General features: G+C 41.4%; 1 protein-coding gene across 6 annotated transcripts in view; it reads right to left on the bottom strand.

Moving 5' to 3' along the window:
* The window catches only part of hdac5 (histone deacetylase 5), a 144,493-nt gene that overhangs the window by 53,750 nt on the left and 77,043 nt on the right, over positions 1 to 13,700 (bottom strand). The gene's annotated exons all lie outside the window — the stretch shown is intronic.

Below are 13,700 nucleotides of genomic sequence, written 5' to 3'. Positions count from 1 at the left end.
CTTTGCACACTGCACAGCTTTAATCGGGCCTCACAGGATCATGTTTTAAAGCCAAAACTGACCCGAACTTATCAAAATTCTCACTTATCAAAAAACTGACCCAAAATGAATTTTGTATCACCCATTATATGATATGCTATAATCAAATAATCAATTGTCCAAAATTACTTTGAAAACATGGTTTAATGAATTCATTCATCAAATAATGCTTTCGAACAACATCTACAACATTTTAGTCTGAATAAAATATAAATATAGAAAATATTTCACTGTTTTCATGTTGTATGGTGCTCATAAAACAGGATGTCTCTCCCACCTATTAAATCTTTCTCTACATGAACATGTCACATATAACCTCCTGAGTATATAAAAATAGCTTTGGCCAAACAAAGGAAACATTCTTTTGGCTGCACCTGCATGAGCATCGATTTGCTGCTTATATGAAGCGTAGGCTTCATAGTCCTTGGTGAAGAGTGGGTGACTCCAGTGCCAGAATAAAAAGTAAAGCAGGGGGGAAATGCAGTTTAAACACGAGTAAACCTGAGTTTACAACTTGCCAGAGTTTACTACTTGTAATTATGACTTTGCCAAGCACATATACACACACACACACACACACACACACACGTATTCTAAGCCGCTTCTCCCTCAGGGTTGCGGGGGACTTTACCAACCATTTGAACACAACTTTCTTAGAACTTAAAAGCACCAAAAAATATATATTTAACTGTGACACAATGCCATGCCATGAAATAAGGTTTTCTGCCATGAAAATAAGGTTTTTGTGTGCATTATAAAGAACTACTAGGTCAACTTATATGCTTAGTTTGGTTACTATGTGCAAACTAAGCTAGTCTTGTTAGTCACAGTACACAGATTATTAAACAGAGACTAGATCACAGCACATGGCTTTAAAATCGCCCTGCTTGCATACAGCAAGTTACATAAGAAAAAGGCTATTGCTAGTGAGACAGGAGGCATTCCGGATTGCGAGTACAGCATTTTCGCCAACACCGGGATGACATTTGCTTGTGTCGGCCCACGTTACTGTAACAACGTCTAACTTTCAAATGTCGTAATGTTAACGGATGCCCCCTCGCACTGAGGGTCCGTGAACTCTTCTGTGCTCTGCAGCTTCGACTCTGATCTAGGATCGGTATCAGAATCATTACCCCAGGCATTACAAAAGAATTAGACAGTGTTTATACATTTTATACATTGACCAGAAGTAGCGTCCAGGGTAAAAGAGCTCAGGCTAGGGGTGGGCAATGTGGACAGATATATCACAATGTGATATAGGACACTTTCATGAAACACAATATACAGATCACAAGACCTCATTTCTGAGTTTTGGCAAGTTGTAATGAACACAGTTCATCAGCAGTCCCATATAGAAATTCGCTTAAATAACAAATAGACTCTAGCAAGTGTCTTTAAGTACTGGCGATACCTCCTGATATACTGAGAAATTAGTGGTAATGATATATTGTCCTATCTTCCACACCTAGCTCAGGAATGGTTGCTCTTTCTCAGCCTCTCTTTCTCTCTCCCTCAGTTATGTCCACAGTAGCCAGTGGTCACAGAGCTGAGCCAGCCCAGACAGTGTTGGCAGGCACCTCCAGCTGGCAATGATGGCACTGGAAATGACCTGGCAGCCACCACGCTGCTCCTTTCATCTGTTTCTTATATGAAAAAGGAAAATTATAATACATTATAATGAGCAGTTCTATGTATGAGCAAGCCAGTCTTGTTTGTTTAGCCTTTCTTTAACCCAGTATAGTATATATAGAATCTACTGTTCTATATACTAGGCACTACACATTGGTGTTATCTATTAGGATTCAAAAGGGCAGCACAATCAACTGACAAACTTCCTTATCTAGAGCACACATGCATTTTACACCTAGTACAGCTGTTGTTGAAATTACTTGACGCAATCTGAACTGGTGGTCTATGATACACTGGACCGGTCAAATTTCTTCCTTAGGTGACCGTTACACTGGTATACCACAAATAAGATTTTAAAATAAGATTATGTGGTATGCAAACAAACCAAACAACACATAGGAAGCACATATGAGACAAATGACTTGAAGCTGAAGTTGTCTCCTTATTTGAATTCCCTGTTCCACTTTAAACGATGCAGCAAATACAGGACTTGATGGACAGGTCCCAGAATATAACTGCTGCTCTATTTAATGTGGAAGCCAACTTCAGCCTTGTAGAAATTTAGACGTGGCACAACTTATAGCACCGTTTTGCCAGGACTGCAGGGCTAGTGTTGGAAATCAATACTCTTTTCATCATTTTGCACAATGGAAATATTTCAGATTTGCTCTGGTTGTTAAAAATGCTTCGTATTGAAAAGTTAAGATATCCCAGAATTACAAAATTATACGCAAAAATAGGTGCATCTAAAATCAGTTTTGTTTGTGAAAATATTAATATACACTGAAGCCATGTGAAATTTTAATTATACTGTGATTCACATTTTCGACCACTCAGCCCACCACTAATCTAAATTTTAAAATATCCTATTTGTGCATACATGTTTAATTTTCTTTTGTCTCTATTAGCCTATATGACCTGTCTTTGTGTGATCACTCACCAGAATATCGCTGCTGTCAGAAGAAAACCTTGTATCTCCATTTTTGTTATTTTTCAGTCATTTGAAAATACCCTGATACCCTTTATATTGTGTGTACATTTCATGATGAATGGACCAACAGACATGGCTCAAAATGACTGAAAAAAGGCTGGTTCCATTGACTTACATTAAAAATAAAGTAGTTTTTTCCCCTTCACCTGTAAAGCTACCATTTTTGAGATTATGAGGTTTTGTTCTGACAACAATGATAAATTCTTTGTCACTGAAAATTTTCTAATAAATGACTTCTGGTTATTTTCTTCATTATTTTGAAAGCATTTCCAGGGCTGGCACAACAACACTTTTCCTCTCTGCTACCAATACTGAATCCTTGAGTTCCAGTCAACATCAATACCAACTCAATGTTTTTTCTTTAAGAACTATAAAGCTTTAAAATGACTATTTTACAGATTTTAAACAGATTTGACTATTTTAAGAAGCACTCTGCTAAAAGAAGGCTGTCACACTCAAACTACTCAAACAATCTACTACCCCACAGTAAGAACTACCCAACTGACCACATGAGATCACAGTGTGAATGTGCATGTATCATGCTACATTCACTAAACGATTGGATTCATTCTTCCCTCCGATACCCGATCCAGCATGCTCCACTTTCTACAACACTTCATTTAAAGTCTGACAAACAGACAAAAAAGAGCTAAAAAGTCAACCACTAAGTCTCTGTGCAGCAACCCATTAGCACTCTGCCCCATTTGGCTGCGGTGTCTCTCTGCCCCAGTGTGAATTAGTGCCTCTGTAACTGCTGACCACTGCACTGCTTTCTTCCACGACATGGGCTGCGTCAGCTTTCCAAGAAAACTGACCTACTGCCACATCTGGCGGTTTCTTACACCCCACGCAGCATCCTCTGTCCTCTCTTCTTTCCCTTTGTTTTCAATCTGTCCAGTCTCATCACTCTGCATCTGTCCATTCTCATCACTCTGCCTGTTTTTTTTTGTAATAGCATAAACTGAGCAGAAAAAAAACACGCTCTGAGACAAATGAGACAGAGACAGGCTGGGACACGGTTCAATCAAAACCCCTCAGACTAACGTCTTGCACACTCAATAACCTGCAAGCAAGCAATTTAGCTCAGAACACAGCATCAGCCGTTCCAACGCAATCAGTTGTGTCAAAGCCTTTTATGGCACTTCCTGTTGAAGACAGTGCGCCCGCATAGAGAGATAAGGCTGAAGAATCTATCAATGTAAAAAAAAAAGGCACATCTCTACAGTAAAACAAAAACATAAATGAAAAAAGGCTGGGATTGAAGTCACAGCTTTCTCTGGCAAGAACAAAACACAAAGGTATGCTGTAATTGTTCAGGGCGGTCAAACAAATAACGAACCATGATTAATCGCATTATTTTAATGTGTCGTTTTCATTTCTTTGCTCTGGTTTATCCATAGTTCTGTCACAAGTACTGTCCAGTGTGTCTGCTAAAGATGCTGAAGGTTGGTTAGTGTAGTGGGTAACACCTTTGCCTTCTATGCTGTTGAGTGGGGTTCAATCCCCCTGGGCAAACACCCTACACTATACAAATAGAGTCCTAACACTACCTTGGCCTACCTGTGTAAGTCGCTCTGGATAAGACAAATGACAAATACCATAAAAAACCACTATGGATGGTCAAATTAGGAAAATGCTTTAAAAAAAAAAAAAAAACTGAGGCAAAACTAACAGACATATTCTAAAGGTGTGGATCCATATCACTTTTTTTGTCTTGGAGGTAGAAAAGTAGAATTGTTGCATGCACAATCTAGCTTTGCGGAAAGAAAAACACTGTCCTGTATTTCCGTCACACCGCGTTTGCTGTTAGTTAAGTTAGGTAAGCTATTAACATTAGCTAGTACATCCCATTCTGTTACATGTGTTAAGCATTAACAGTTCTTTCTCCTGAAACTTCATCTGAACTCCATGCTCTTGCCTCTGGATTAAACAGGTATGGCATAGATTCATCTCTCCCACGTCCAATGAAAATTCGTCATTAAAGATTTTGTCTCTGGAATTGATCTTTAAGCCAAAAACAGTAGCCTATCCCATAGGAGAAGACTTAAGGGACCTATAGGGCAGGCTTTACTATTTGTTGGTAAGTTATCCAGTTAAGTTATCCAGTAATCCAATGGAAAAATCTAAGCAGTGTTCAAATTCAAGCAGTGTAGCTGTATTCGGTTACATGTCATAGTCATATCACACAAGCTCAGGGATGCGCGCTGATGCTCTTCTGCAGTCTGCGGGGGTCTCAGGTGTGAAGCAAAGCAGCTAAGAACAGCAACCCCCTCCAAACCAGCAGCGCCGCTGAGAACACATTAACCCAGCCGTCACTCAGCCACAACAACACCTCACTGGCCGCAGTTTACCAACACGCCAATGCGGCGGAAGCACTCAGCTTACTCCGAGATCAGATTAACCCTTTCCTTCTAGAGGCCGAGAAGATGCTAAATATAACCTCCAGCTCTCTATAGCCCGAGTCCTGGCTGACCGCACCAAGCCTTTGACGTCAGACCATGGCCAAGGCCGAGGTCACTCTTCCTACTAACTTGATGAGCTTAGTCCAGTTTTTCCCTGGCACCTCCCTGGAGCTGTCTATGAATGAGCCATCGCAGTAGACGCCTTATGGCAGCAGGCTAAACATGGCAGGACTAAAGTTGGCTTCTTTAGTTTAGAGTTACTTCTACCTCACTATTTAGCATCATACTAACTGCATGCCTGTATCATCACACTCTACCCTCAATGTGAGGCCGACTGGTTTCTGACGTCGTATGACATACTGTTGTCTATTAATATGGACAAAAGCACTGTGCATAGTTACAAACAACAGCTGAAGTCTGAATTTAGCCTGCACTTCTGTCTGTAGGTTTCTAGTGGGTTATATGCTTTCATTAATTATTAGCTACATTAGCCCCAATAATGCAGTGCTGAAGCTCAAAAAGCAAACTTCAGACACCAAATAAGTCTGGGCTGATTGACTATATTCTGGAGGGAAAATTGTGTAAAAGTGATTTTTCATCAAACTATTTATTCAAAGAAGTAAACACATGAGCCAACTCCAAAATAGCCAGTATCCTATTACACAAGTAGGCCACTTTCAGACTCCTACATCATAAATTTTAGGAGGTGTTCTGTTCTAAATAAACTCTAACTAATCACATGTGATTTGCAGAAGTGAAGAAAAATAATGATTAGTCTCTGTGAACCCTTTGCTGCGTGAAGGAAAACACCATCAAGGTGTTGATGAGGGCAACAGAGAGCTCAGCGCTTCACAGTAGTTCATGCTGTTTGATGTTCCTCCAACTACACACAGCCAAAACTGCACTGGATGCAGTTCATATGATATAATTCATCAACCTTAACTAAATCAACAATGTGTAAACGGCGCTCAAATTTACAATCCTCAGACATGGACCCAGGAGCATCAAAGTTAGTGTACAAATATATGCATTAGCAGGGTTACCCAGGAAACATGGCCCAAATCCAGGAAATCATCCACGTGTTAAAATTTTTTTTTTTTTACTAAATTAAGCAAAGTGGTAGTTATTTCTCGCTGCCCTGTGTTTAACTTCGGAGGGAGGAAGAGACAAGATGAAAAGAAGAAAAAAAAAGAGGAGGAGGGTGCGTGTGATTAAGGGACGAGTGTGGCTCAGGAGGTTGGGTATCTAGGAGACCAGGCCAAGGGTATTTCCACAGCTCAGTGGACTATATGCAGAGAGAGGAAATCCAGTTAGAGCCTCCGCCACATGGCAAACTGAAGTGGCAGGGGAAGGGTTCTATGATTATGGAGGCGTCCACCCGCACACATGCACACACTCTACAAACAAGCGGAGTCAGAGGCAACCTCATATTGTTGCACTGAGTGGGAGCAGCCACCACAACAGTTACTCCTCTCGTGATTCCCACCCCCACAACAGTTACTCCCCTGGTGATTACCCCCCAATGTCTCTGCTTCATCTTCTGGTCTGTGTTCAAAGTCTTAGATGAGCGATAATATATCCGCCTCACTTCAAATGTATCTGTTCAGTGGAGACACGTTAGGAGCCTGAACTTTGCTTCTTTACTTTTGCACTGAAGCTACAAGAATAATGTGGCTCACATGTAATGGAAGCTTATACCCCAGCAATTAGCACTGTGCAAAGTGGAGGCCTATATTAACACACGCTCACTGCTAAGCAGGATCGGCACTCATCCCAGATTTCCCTGGACTGTCCATGTTTTTGGTTGCGTGTCTGGGAAAAAGCTTTCAAAATGTCTAGGAATCCAAGCGTCTTCACATGTTAGTGTTTCATATAAAGTTTAAACTGCTTCTTTTCGTCCACTCAAACAATTTGCATTAAAAATGGGTTGGATTGGTGTAGATGACCCTCAACGTAGGGAAAAGTGTTTGGAATAGTTGCATAGTTGGTAACATGTTTAGGCACGAAGTTGCATGAGGAGCAGGTTCTCTAGCTGAACTGACATCTATCTACCTTAAACTGCATTATTAGTGCAGCTACTCATCCACTGAATTCAGCAAGAAATCAAGCCACTGATCAAGTGTCCAGTCATTTTGGTCAGGTGGCACACCTAGCCACAAGCTGTGTCCAGTTGTTAAGTAAATCTCATATAGACTTCTTTATCTTGTTTCTGATACTGTGTAACACTGTGTTATCTATAAAACCTGGAACACAGGCATCAGTATTGAGCTGATACCAGCAGAAAATGCTGGATGTGGAATGAATCTGATCAAATAGTCACTTTGTGTTACGCCAAGCTGTCAGCAGTATAGTTCTTCCTGTAGGAACGAAGAACGTTCAGGTAGTTCTATGATAATAGTCTAATACTAGATGTTCGTCTTAAGTGAAGTCCTCCAATTAATAGCAGCTCTGTTTCAACGCTTAGTGGTTTTTTAAGAAACTATATCAGATTAGGAGATACTTTAAATATCAGTATTGGTATCGGGTCTGCTCTAATCAAAACAGACCAAATTATGTCTGCACACCTAAAGACTCCGGGGTCGGCCAGTGTAAAACATGAAGTCTGTATTTTTGTTATGTTAGCCTTGCACATCGTAGCTACACAAACTTTAGACACTGCACACGTCCTAGCTTGGGTTAAAGGTGAAAAACCATCACTTTAAACCCTTTCACTGATTCGTTTGTTGTCTAAGAGGCTTCACGTTTGATCGATTTACAATGTTTCATAACATACAACAAACAGATTACGATGCCAAGCGTGGGACGGGTGATGTTCAGGTTCAGGTACTGGCAGGAGCAATCTTGAGAAGGGATGCCATCTCTGCTGAAGCAGTTAGTATGCAAAAAGAGCGAGAAAGGGAGGGAGGATGAGAGATAGAGGGAGTGGGTGGGGGGGGGGTTTAGAAAATGCAGGTTACAGCTTTGCAACCTGCGAAGACGAAAATAGCAGAGGAAGCAAGGCAGAGAGACAAGAGCTACCTCCTCATTAAAGATAAATGGAGGGATTGCGTAACACTTGGGAGAGGTTTCTGGGCAGAAATATAGAGAAAGGCACAGGTTGGGAAAGAAGGAGGGGGGTGGAATGGATGGGAAGGGAGGGTAGGAAGGGGCATTTCTGGATAAAGAAGCCAAGTAGGGCTAATCAATGCAAGAGAGGATGTTCTGGGAGCGAGCCAGGGAGCGCAGCAGAGCCCAGATTAAGTCCTCATCAGATTATATCTTAGTGCCTAGATTACTGTAATCACCCGCAGGGAGCGCTAAAAATAGACACACTCCTCCAGCGTTCCCCAACCTCCTCCCTCAACACCACTCACCAAGCCTCTGGCTTTAAGGCTAGTGTGTGTGTGTGTGTGTGTGTGTCGTTATTTATCTGGCAAATCTAAATCTCTTGTGCAGCACTTTGTTGGAGATTTGCTTTCAAGGAGCAGGGTCTTAATCAGAGGCTATAGTCTGGAGACAGTCTAGGTTTACGAGTCTTAAGAATAGCAACAAGAATGCGGACCACGAGGTGCTGGCGTATTAGATCGTAGTGGGGCATTAACAGGGAATTAACGAAGCTTGCGAGGCTGAAATCAGCAACCAATCGCTTAAAATTGCCGAACGCTTTCAATAAAGGACTAGTTGTCTGAGCTGCAATCACCCTAAACTGAGCTTTGTCATTAACCTTTTGCATTTTCGGCAGTTTACCTGCGTCATCACTGGTCCACATTGCAGATCATTGACAAACAGCATTGATTCAGCATAGATCTAACCCCACTCTGCTGTGGACAGTGTCCTTCACACAAAACTGTTTTCTTCAACATCTGGTAACTTCATATTTGTGCAATATCAAAGTGCGCGACCATAACAGTGCTCAAAATGTGTTTTTCTGTAGCTGCTTTACCAAACTCAAAAAATAATACGTGAAGCCTGAACAACTCACTATAATACCAACATTTTCAGTGGTGAACTTTTATGACGGGAAACTTTCCCAAAAAACTGCAGGGGTATTTTTCCATACCTCCAGAAGTTGGTTGCATTTTCCACCCCAGGTCATCCCAAACACATTCAATAATGTTAAGGTCTGGACATTTTCAGCAGTTTACATGCGTCATGGCTGGTTCCACATTGCAGTTCAGTGACAACCATCATTGATTTGACATAGATCTAACCTCACTTTGCTGTGGACAGTGTCCAAAACTGTTTCCTTCAACATCTGGCAACTTCATATTTGCACAATATCAAAGTCTTTCAGACGCTGCCATAATTGGCCCCCTTCGGCTGTTTCAGTGGTAGCTTAGTTAACACTGTAGCTACTGTGAGCAGTTTGGTTGAAAATTTATATCGTAGTATAATTAAGATTTCTGTCAGTTTTGGTATAGATCATGCTATAGTGCATTACATATATTTTTCAAATAAAACCATATTAGATTCTTAGGTAAACCTATGTTTGTAGATTAACAGTGCTGTATTGTTCTAGGATGGTAACCATAATAAGAATTAATTTAATGATGGGTGATAATCTGTAAGCAAAACACAGTAGCATCCCTACAGAATGCAAGTAAAAACACACTGAGCAAAAACGGTGGTGATTATTGTTTTTAATTTTCTTACGTATATGACAGTCATTCACATTATCAGTTTTAGATGGGAAGCTGCGATGCCTCTCAGCTTGAAACGAGGACCAGTAAACCGAGTCGCCTGAAGCACCAGCCCAAGTCAGGTGTGCTGTTATCAGTGCACATGGACAGCCTATTCTCCATACTGGCTAATGACTAAACCCAAGAGACCAGATTTTTTTTCCCCTATTCTCTTTTCCTCTTTTAACAAATGAATACATTTTATTCTGATATCTGCTCCTTCAACAAAAGCTGGACTAACTTACTTCAGACTGCTCAATGTCTTGCACTGTTTGTACAATGAATTATCTGCATTTGTGGCATTCCAGTATAACAAGTATTGTCAAAATGAATACCTTAAGAAGAATTTCAGCTGGTATACCGGATGAACGGATATATCACCCACTACTAATTGTAGCCTTCACCACTAAGCACAGCTGAAGGTAGTCTAAAGCTGGGTGTACAATGCCTTGTTTTTAGACTGATACAGAACCCCAATTTTCACAGTCGAAACAGAGGTTCCAGGGCGGGACCTACATGGACTACACCTTCTGATATTTCATGTTTCATTTTTATGACTAAAAACGGGCAGAAATCTTGTCCGTTTTCAGTGGCGAGTGAATCAGACAACAGTCAATGTGAGACCTTGGAGGAAGAAAAAAGGAGAGGGGACACTGCATGTGCAGGTGACCACAGAGATAAATGAAATTATTGCTGAAATGCCTCACATTCACTTGGAATATTCTCACTGCAGAACAGAAAGACACAGACCACATATTTATCAACAGGCTACGTCTTCGCTGCATTCCCGTGTGTACATATGAATACAAACAAGTCTGGTCCAGTTTCCGCTTTGTTTGTCTCATGTGAGCAAGATTTGGGATTTTGAGTCCTTTTTTCATGGCAGAGACACACTGGTTGTGTAATACCTTCTCTTTGCTTTATCGTCTAACGTCTGGCCAAGTATATATCATTTTTTTAAAATCAGCAACACCCTCTGAATGAAGGTACACGAACTGATTTGTTCATTATTTTGAAAAGGATTTTTACCAGTGCTCTGTAAAGCTTGTCCAACCTCACAAGTGTAGCTACCAACGCTTTTATGGACACAACATGGACAGGTCAATTCAACCACTTTAACGGTGAATATGGTAGGTTGCCGTTCAGGTCAACTGCTGACTCGCATGATATTTGGCAAAGAAATGAGCTGATCCTGGCAGACATCTTCTGATGGAGGTGGAGGGCTTCCATTCAAACCAAGTAATCGATGAAATCAGCGAGCCTCTGCCAGTTGTTTTAGAATGGAGAAGGAGGCAAGCGGCCAAGAGGGTCATGACCTGATCTAGAGGCCACAAGAGCCGCCCAGGCCTTTAATGATGGACAAAGTCAAAAAGCTTTCAGAGGGGGTGTGGGAATATCTGATCATGCAATCTAAGCGGGGATGCCAGCCGTGTCTGAAATCCCAGCCGCTCATATTACAATAACAGTTATTCATTTTTCTGTGTCAGGAAAAAATATATTTAACAGAAAGCCTCAGCTACTAAACATAATGTCAGTATTTTCAGTCGTGAGCCTTAAAGACAGCTCCCATTCTTTTTGGGAAACTTGCTCTCAGTTTTCCCAAAAAAATCTGCAGGGACATTTTTCCCCACAACTCCAAAGTTTAGTTTTAGACGTTGGTTGCATTTCCACGTAATCCCAAACACATTCAATGATGTTGAGGTGGTCAGTCCACTGTTCTGAGAACACCAGCAGCTTCTTTGAGTTCTTCCTTTTTGTTTATTTCCTTTTCTCAGTCAGGACTTTTTGACAGCTACACATCCTTTTAGACCCGTAGTGCTGAGTTGTCTTCTCAGAGAGGAAGGCTGGACAGAAACACCTGTGGATCTTTTCAGATTTGAAGTAATAGTGTAGCTTGATTTTCTCCTTTCTCTCAAAGACGAAAGCTTTATGTACTGTTTATCGGATGGTGACCGTTTTAGTGGTCTACCAGGTCTTGCTCCAAGTCCTGCACCAGGACCCATTTTGTCTGCGTCTTTGAATTCGTTTTTGAAGTCTAGTTTCAGAAACTCCTGTTTTTTCCCACTTATTTTGCTTTGACATTCCCCTTCCTCGTGCAGGTGGATTATCTCTTTAATCTCTTCAGAAATATCTCCTAATAAAATGAACAACTTTATGGCTGTTTCGGCTGTTTCTGACTTTTGCATAGTACTGTATTATGCACTTGCCCCCATGGAAACTCTCTCAGCAAGGTTGCCAAGTACTCGATCTGGAATTTTCTCTGCCATCCTAACAGCTAAACACACTGACGGCAGCGACACAAAAGAAACGCCGCCGCTCTATATATGTCTCTCCGTTTTTGCTTTGAGGTGCGTATCAAAATGGCTCCCCCCCTACATCTCCAGGGGAGAGAGGAGCTTTCTGACAGGAGCTCCTTCTATATTTCTGTCTCTCTCTCTCTCTGTATGTCTCTTCTCCTCCGTCTACTCCCTCGTGTTCTTCACCCTTCATCCCCCCTCTTCACTCCCAGTGGAGATTAAAGACAAGCTGTGACAGAACCCAGAGTGTGCCTGTGAAAAAGTGGGTTATAAATAAGCCAGGATTAATAATGCACTGGGGGGGGGGGGGGGGGGGGGGGTTGGTTGGGAGGAGGAGGGGGGGGGGCACACTGTGCTTTTAAAAGGGAACGCTTCTATTTTGGGATTCTCCACGCACACTCTTCCTCTAGCACAGACACACACTCATGTTCTCTCTCCGTGTGTCTGTGATGCGGATGCTGCAGATGCAGTGATGGTGAAGTTTGCGGAGTCTCCCTGCAGAAAGACGGTCTTTGATGTGAGAGATGGGAGCTTATCACATGCTAAGTGTGGACATGCCCTGCCTGACTGCACTGATTTGGGTTTCTACCTGTGAAAAGGGAGATTCCCATCAGCAAACGTTAATACAGAGAGAAAGGGTGGGAGGTGCACCAGCATGAAAGTGTGAACCAGTATGATGTTGTTCTATGAGCATATCGCTGTTGTCGGAAAAAAAAATCTCCAAAACGGCAACTTCACAGGAGAAGGAAAAAACCTACTTTTAATGTAAGTCAATGGAATCTGAATGTTTTCCAAGTTATTCTGGACCGTTTCTCTTGGTCCATTCATCAAGACGTTTAGATACAATGTAAAGATCAACAGGCATTTTCACTTTATGTCAAAACCTAAAAAAAAAACGGACAAAAATGGAGATACGAGGTTTTGTTCTGACAGTATAGATAGTTATGTTGATTCACTGTACTAGCTAAAGATGGACAAAGCATCTGACACCATCAACGGGTTTCTGATTATTCGAAATTCTTCAGCAATCAAACGAATAAAACGGATACAAAGTCAATCAGAGTGGTTCAATGCGACATGTCAGAATTGTTCACAGTGGTCAGGATACTCAAAGAAATATGTGTTTTATTCACTGTCTGCATTGATAACTCTGTAAATGTACGTGATTTTTTGAATGCATAAATATATACATGCATTTTCTCTACCCTGGAGATTAGCACACAGGCCACCATAGCAACTTTTGCCTAGTTAGTAGCTAACGACAAGGCAATGAGTAAGATTAAAGACGAACATCGACAATCTGGACACGAATGGACTTATTTGAGTTTATAAGCACTACAGCTGGTTTCCCCGTTTAATCTGCAACAAGAAACTGTCAAACACTAAAAAGTTGCGAGGCTGAAGTCAGTTTCTCATTCACCAGCTTCATGTTCGAATTTTCCTGTTCCACCTTAAATGGTACAGCAGCTCCATTCTACCACCTCAGGCATGGGGAAAATTCAAACAAGAAGCTGTACTAATACTATACCACATAATGAGCCACACTTACAGCCAAGATGGTAAAACGGACATAAAATGTTGTGGCTCCCAAGGTTGTTTGATTTCTGCTAAATGGGCAAAATGGCTCCACTTAACATTTGGCTTGCCAAACCCTGGTCTGAACAAAACACTAGACTTTCTCACC

This window comes from Pygocentrus nattereri, chromosome 1 (genome assembly GCF_015220715.1).
Source record: "Pygocentrus nattereri isolate fPygNat1 chromosome 1, fPygNat1.pri, whole genome shotgun sequence".
Classification (NCBI taxonomy): Eukaryota; Metazoa; Chordata; class Actinopteri; order Characiformes; family Serrasalmidae; genus Pygocentrus; species Pygocentrus nattereri.
This window is presented reverse-complemented; position numbering and strand designations above follow the sequence as displayed.